The sequence below is a fragment of the Bidens hawaiensis genome, unplaced genomic scaffold (genome assembly GCF_021521415.1).
Source record: "Bidens hawaiensis isolate Kalapana, Puna unplaced genomic scaffold, B.hawaiensis_p1.1 tig00004021_1, whole genome shotgun sequence".
Classification (NCBI taxonomy): Eukaryota; Viridiplantae; Streptophyta; class Magnoliopsida; order Asterales; family Asteraceae; genus Bidens; species Bidens hawaiensis.
Window position 1 is genome coordinate 1,809,586 of NW_027491237.1, and position 7,915 is coordinate 1,817,500.

General features: G+C 35.2%; 1 long non-coding RNA gene and 1 pseudogene across 1 annotated transcript in view; both read left to right on the plus strand.

Moving 5' to 3' along the window:
- Positions 1-366: 366 nt before the first annotated feature.
- The window catches only part of LOC143625242 (uncharacterized), a 148,288-nt gene continuing 140,739 nt past the window's right edge, over positions 367-7,915 (plus strand). The window contains exon 1 of the long non-coding RNA XR_013152244.1: positions 367-1,075. This is a non-coding gene — a long non-coding RNA (uncharacterized LOC143625242). The remainder of the gene's footprint in view (positions 1,076-7,915) is intronic.
- Positions 2,613-5,969, plus strand: LOC143625219 (uncharacterized; annotated as a pseudogene).

Consider the following 7,915-nt stretch of genomic DNA (forward strand, 5'->3'; position numbering starts at 1 on the left):
AATGCCAGAGGAATCATTACCGCATGGCATAGAGGGGTAGGTCATATGCGTCTATACCGTAAAATAGATTTTCGACGGAATGAAAAAGACATATATGGTAGAATTGTAACCATAGAATACGATCCGAATCGAAATGCATACATTTGTCTCATACAATATAGGGATGGTGAGAAGAGATATATTTTACATCGCATGGGGGCTATAATTGGAGATACCATTGTTTCTGGTACAGAAGTTCCTAAAAAAATGGGAAATGCCCTACCTTTGAGTGTGGTTTGAACTATTGATTTATGTAATTGGAAGTAACCAATTAGGTTTACGATGAAACCTAGAAATCGATCACTGATCCAATTTGACTACCTCTATAGGATAGACCTCAACAGAAAACTGAAGAGTAACGGCAGCAAGTGATTGAGTTCAGTAGTTCCTCATACAAAATTATTGACTCTAGAGATATAGTAATATGGAGAAGACAAAATTGTTTCAAGCACCGACAGAACCGGAAGCGCCCCTTCTTTCAAAGAGAAGAGGACGGATTATTCACATTTCATTTGATGGTCAGAGGCGAATTGAAAGCTAAGCAGTGGTAATTCTAAAGATTCCCCGGGGAAAAATAGAGATGTCTCCTACGTTACCCATAATATGTGGAAGTATCAACGAAATTTCATAGAGTCATTCGGTCTGAATGCTACATGAAGAACATATGCCAAATGATGGAACGGGAAGGCCTAGGATGTAGAAGATCATAAAATGAGTGATTCGGCAGATTTTGATTCCTATATATCCACCCATGTGGTACTTCATTATACCATATATATAAGATCCATCTGTATAGATATCACCATCTACATCCGGAAAGCCGTATGCTTTGGAAGAAGCTTGTACAGTTTGGGAAGGGGTTTTGATTGATAAAAAAGAAGAATCTACTTCAACCGATATGCCCTTAGGCACGGCCATACATAACATAGAAATCACACTTGGAAAGGGTGGACAATTAGCTAGAGCAGCGGGTGCTGTAGCGAAACTGATTGCAAAAGAAGGGAAATCAGCCACATTAAAATTACCTTATGGGGAGGTCCTTTGATATCCAAAAACTGCTAAGCAACAGTCGGACAAGTGGGGAATGTTAGGGTGAACCAGAAAAGTTTGGGTAGAGCCGGATCTAAGCATTTGCTAGGTAAGCACGCTGTAGTAAGAGGAGTAGTTAAGAACCCTGTAGACCATCCACATGGGGGTGGTGAAGGGAGGGCCCCAATTGGTAGAAAAAAACCACAACCCCTTAGGGTTATCCTGCACTTGGAAAAAGAAGTCGAAAAAGGAATAAATATAGTGATAATTTGATTCTTCGTCGCCGTAGTAAATAGAAGAGAAAATAGAATTTCTTTCTTCGTCTTTAAAAAAAAAAAATAGGAGGAAGCTGTGACACGTTCACTAAAAAAAATCCTTTTTTTAATAATTTATTAGAAAAATAAATAAGATTAACACAAAATAAGAAAAAGAAATTATAATAACCTGGTCCCGGGCATCTACCATTATACCCATAATGGTGGGCCATACTGTTGCTATCCATAAAGGAAAGGAACATTTACCTATTTATATAACAGATCGTATGGTAGGACACAAATTAGGAGAATTTGCGCCTACTTTAAATTTCAGAGGACATGCAAAAAGCGATAATAGATCTTGTCGTTAAAAAATCGTTTGTTTATGTATAATAATATATATAGATATCTATCATTGATTAGTAGGAGACGAACTTTATGTTAAATAAGAGAACAACAGAAGTATACGCTTTAGGTCAACATATATCTATGTCTGCTCACAAAGCGCGAAGTGTAATTGATCAAATTTGGGGGCGTTCCTACGAAGAAACACTTATGATATTAGAACTCATGCCTTATCGAGCATGTTATCCCATTTTAAAATTAGTTTATTCGGCAGCAGCAAATGCTAGTTCCAATATAGGTTCGAGTGAAGCTAATTTAGTGATTAGTAAAGTCGAAGTAAATAAAGGTACGATCATGAAGAGATTAAAACATCGAGCTCGCGAGCGTAGTTTTGCGATACAAAAACCGACATGCCATGTAACTATTGTAATGAAAGATATATCCTTAGATGAATATATAGATACCGACTCTATTACATGGTCACAAAAAGCTAATTGGAAAAAAAGGATACAACTATGCCGTATTATGATTGTATAGTAATGGGGGAACATGGTACAACCCAAGGTCATCATTCCCTTTGGTTCGCACAACCAAAAAATTATTCTGAGGGTCAGCAAGAAGATCAAAAAATAAGAGATTATATCAAGAATTATGTAAAAAAAATATGAAAACATCTTCTGGCGTCGAGGGAATTGCACGTATAGAGATTCAAAAAAGAATCGACCTAATCCAAATCATAATCTATATGGGATTTCAAAAATATTAATAGAATGTCGACCCCGAGGAATCGAAGAATTACAGATAAATTTACAAAAAGAATTTCATTCTGTAAATAGAAAACTTAACTTTGCTATCACACGAATTGAAAAGCCTTATGGAAACCCTAATATTCTCGCAGAATTTATAGCCGGAAAATTAAAAAATAGAGTTTCTTTTCGCAAAGCGATGAAAAAGGGTATAGAATTAACTGAACAAGCAGATACAAAAGGAATTCAAGTGCAAATTGCAGGACGTATCGATGGAAAAGAAATTGCGCGTGTTGAATGGATGAGAGAGGGTAGGGTTCCACTACAAACCATTCGAGCTAAAATTGATTATTGTTCATATACAGTTCGGACAATCTATGGGGTATTAGGCATAAAAATTTGGATATTTATAGAAGGTGGATAATAAACCTTTATTTCCCTTTGCATTCTATCCAGCGATGTAACAAAAAATGATCAATTCGTTTTTTTTATGTTCAATAAAAAAATGTACAATTATAATTCTATAGAGTTTAATAAAAATTCAATGAATCTTTTGATAAAATTGCTATGCTTAGTGTGTGACTCGTTGGTTTTTTGAGGGTTAGTATAAAAAACCAGCCTCATAGTGTAAATAAAAAACTATAGAAGTAATAACCAACTCATCACTTCATATTATCTGGATCCAAAGAACTAGTCAAGATATGATATATTGGTCATATTGTTGTAGCAATTGAAATCTTTTTTATTAAAAAAATTTCTAATCTAAGTTGTCAATCGAAATCAAAAAGAAACGGTATGGATAAATGGAAGGATGAGAGAAAGAAAGAAAAAGAATAAAGAATATTGATGATATAGATATAGAATTTCAATATGTAAGGTCTATGAGTCATCTCAGAAAAAATCTGCGTAATAAAGCATCAATACGGATTCATCATTAAATGGATCTGCTCATCGAACAAAAAAGAAAGAGCCTCGAGTCAATAAAGACTAAGAATATTGACTCAAAAACTAATAGCTCCGTTGTAGAATTCAGACCTAACAATTAATTAAGAAGCGATGGGAACGATGGAACCTGTGAATTCAAAAGATTTTAGTAAAAAAGAATTCGAATGATTCACTGATCGGGATGGCGGAACCGGCCAGAGACCAATTCATCTATTCGTAAAAATTATGAACTAATGAGAGAACTGAAATAGAAATGGAAAGAGTAAATATTCGCCCGCGAAAACTTTATTTTCATGGATTGCAAAAATTGGGTCAATCCAATACGATAAAGAGTAAAACAAAAGAAAGATTTGTTTTAACATTATAAAACATTCAAAAATAGATAAATAAAAAATAGATAAAAAAAAGAAAAAATAGTTATTTAATATATTCAGATTTAGTTATCGATAAAAAAAGATATACAAATTAATAATATATTTGATCTAGATTAAATGAAATCCATGATTCAGTAGTATATTACTTCTTAAACTTAATTCAAATTATTTTCTATATGAATTGAATTCAAAATCTTGAATTTGAATTTATTTATTCGCGAGGAGCTGGATGAGAAGAAACTCTCACATCCAGTTATGTAGTAGAGATGGAATTAAAAAAAAACATCAACTATAACCCCAAAAGAACCAGATTCCGTAAACAACATAGAGGAAGAATGAAGGGAATGTCTTATCGAGGTAATACTATTTGTTTTGGTAAATACGCTCTTCAGGCACTTGAACCCGCTTGGATCACATCTAGACAAATAGAAGCAGGTCGACGAGCAATGACACGAAATGCACGTCGCGGTGGAAAAATACGGGTCCGTATATTTCTTGATAAACCAGTTACAGTAAGGCCCGCAGAAACACGTATGGGTTCAGGTAAAGGCTCTCCCGAATATTGGGTAGCTGTTGTTAAACCAGGTCGAATCCTTTATGAAATGGGTGGAGTAACAGAAAATATAGCCAGAAGGGCTATTTTAATAACAGCGTCTAAAATGCCTATACGAGCTTAATTCATCATTTAGGGATAAAAAAGAAATAGGCCTTAAAAATAGTGGGTGCAGGTCTCTTTTTTTGAACAAATAATATTTCTTTTTTTCTTCGAACTTTTTATTGTAAAGAACTTTGTATTGTAAAAAACATATAAAAATAAAATAAAATGATATGATTCAACCTCAGACCCATTTGAATGTAGCAGATAACAGCGGGGCTCGAGAATTGATGTGTATTCGAATCATAGGAGCTAGCAATCGTCGATATGCTCATATTGGTGACGTTATTGTTGCTGTGTTCAAAGACGCAGTTCCAAACATGCCTCTAGAAAGATCAGAAGTGGTCAGAGCTATAATTGTACATACTTGTAAAGAACTTAAACGTGACAACGGTATGATAATACGATATGATGACAATGCTGCAGTTGTGATTGATCAAGAAGGAAATCCAAAAGGAACTCGAGTTTTTGGTGCGATTGCCGGAGAATTGAGACAGTTCAATTTTACTAAAATAGTTTCATTAGCTCCCGAGGTATTATAAAACGAGACCACGATATGGTTATAGGTTATAGTAGGGTATTTAAAATAAATAGATTAAGATTCATTTAGTAGATTTTGCCTCACGTATATACCTTTCAAAATGAATATTCATAATTCCTAAAAAAATACGTAAAAAAGCATGTTGATTATATCCAAATTTGGAGGCACCAATCATTTTAATTAATCATGGGTAGTGATACTAATGCTGACATAATAACCTCTATACGAAATGCCGATATGTATAGAAAAAGCGTGGTTCGAGTAGCATCTACTAATATCAGCCAATGTATTGTTAAAATACTTTTACGAGAGGGTTTTATCGAAAACGTGAGAAAACATCGAGAAAAAAACAAATATTTTTTGGTTTTAACCCTACGACATAGAAGGAATAGGAAAAGTACTTATCGAAATCTTTTAAATTTAAAACGGATCAGCCGGCCGGGTCTCCGAATCTATTCTAACTATCAAAGAATTCCTAGAATTTTAGGCGGGATGGGAGTTGTAATTATTTCCACCTCTCGGGGTATAATGACAGACCGAGAGGCTCGACTAGAAAGAATAGGCGGAGAAATTTTGTGTTATATATGGTAATCTTTCTAATATCCGAATTGAATAGGAAACTTCTTTTTTGTGAAAAAGAAAAGATAAGGGGTGGGTTGTCTAATAGGGTTCTTCCTCCACTAGTTGATACTTCAAGGAGATTTTTCCTGGAATGAAAGAACAAAAATGGATTCATGAAGGTTTAATTACTGTATCGCTTCCCAACGGCATGTTCCGGGTTCATTTAGATAATGAAGATATTATTCTAGGTTATGTTCCAGGAAAGATCCGACGTAGTTTTATAAGAATATTGCCAGGAGACAGAGTCAAAATTGAAGAAAGTCGTTATGATTCAACCAGAGGTCGTATAATTTATCGACTCCGCAACAAAGATTCGAAAGATTAGGTGTTTTCACTATTTCTTTCGCGGAAATACGATTTGAAATCGAAAATTTCAAGAAACTTATTTTCGTCCAAGAAATGGATTCAAAATTAACTTAAGGAGTGGCAAATATGAAAATAAGAGCTTCTGTTCGTAAAAGTTGGGAAAAATGTCGACTAATCGGTCATCGGGGATGAATTATAGTAATTTGTTCCAACCCAAGACAAGGATAATAAGACTCGTTAAAGACCCAATATACAAATAAGAAGGGGTATCTTTTATTACATGAAATGGATATATCCATATATCTCTGACTCAAATTTATGAGATGATAAAATATGACAAAAGCTATACAGAAAAAGAGTTCACGTGGACGTACTAGTTCACGTAAGAGTATACGTAAAATACCAAAGGGGGTTATTCATATTCAAGAAAGTTTCAATAATACCATTGTGACTGTTACAGATGTACGAGGGCGATTGGTTTCTAGGTCCTCTGCTGGTACTTGTGGCTTCAAAGGTACAAGAAGAGGGTCGCCGTTTGCTGCTCAAACCGCAGCGGCAAATGGTATTCGTGCAGTATTAGATCAAGGTATGCAACGAGTAGAAGTCAAGATTAAAGGTCCCGGTCTCGGAAGAGACGTAACATTACGAGCTATTCGCAGAAGTGGTATACTATTAACTTTCGTACTGGATGTAACATCTATGCCACATAATGGCTGTAGACCCGCGAAAAAAAAGACGTGTGTAGAAAAAAAATTGAAGAGATTTCAATAGCAAGAGAAAAAAGAGAAATAAATGATTCAATGATCAGATCAAATAATATTATTATGGTTCGAGAGAAAATAACAGTATCTACTCGGACACTACAGTGGAAGTGTGTTGAATCAGCAGCAGACAGTAAGCGTATTTTATATGGGCGCTTTATTCTGTCTCCACTTATGAAAGGTCAAGAAGACACAATAGGCATTGCGATATGACGAGCTTTGCTTGGAGAAATCGAAGGAACATTTATCACACGCGCAAAATCTGAGAAAATCTCACACGAATATTCTACCATAATGGGTATTCAAGAATCGGTACATGAATTTTTAATGAATTTGAAAGAAATCGTATTGAGAAGTAATCTCTATGGAACTTGTGAGGCGTCTATTTGTGTCAGGGGCCCTGGATATGTAACTGCTCAAGATATCATCTTACCGCCTTATGTAGAAATTGTCGATAATACACAGCATATAGCTAGCTTGACGGAACCCATTGAGTTGGTTATTGGATTACAAATAGAGAAGAATCGCGGATATTTTATAAAAGCGCGAAATACCTTTCAAGATGGAAGTTATCCTATAGATCCTGTATTCATGCCTGTTCGAAATGCGAATCATAGTATTCATTCTTATGAAAATGGTAACAAAGAGATACTATTTCTCTTTGTTAATAACAGTACTTTTTGTAAATTCATCCGTTACCTTTTGGGAGGCCTACGCCCCATAGAAACTGTCTACCTGAGCCAAAACCAAAAATAGCTATAATATCTTGAAGTTCTTTGTAACGTTGTAAAGTTTGCTTAACCTGTTGTGCAGTTTCATAATGTTCTTCACCGACGATCCGGGGTTGTAGCATAGTTGACGTTGAATCTAAAGGATCTACTACTGGATAGATACCTTTGGCAGCTTATCCTCTTGATAGTACGTTAGTAGCATCTAAATGTGCAAATGTCGTAGCAGGAGCAGGGTCGGTCAAATCATCTGCAGGTACATAAACAGCTTGAATAGAAGTTATGGACCCTTCTTTGGTAGATGTAATTCTTTCTTGTAAAGAACCCATTTCGGTACTAAGGGTAGGTTGATAACCCACGGCGGAAGGCATTCTACCCAACAAGGCGGATACTTCAGATCTGCTTGGACAAAACGGAAGATATTTTCAAAAAATAAAAGAACGTCTTGTTCATTAACATCTCGAAAATATTCCGCCATAGTTAGGGCAGTTAAACCAACTCTCATACGAGCTCCCGGTGGTTCATTGATTTGACCGTAAACTAGAGCTACTTTTGATTCTGCAATATTTTG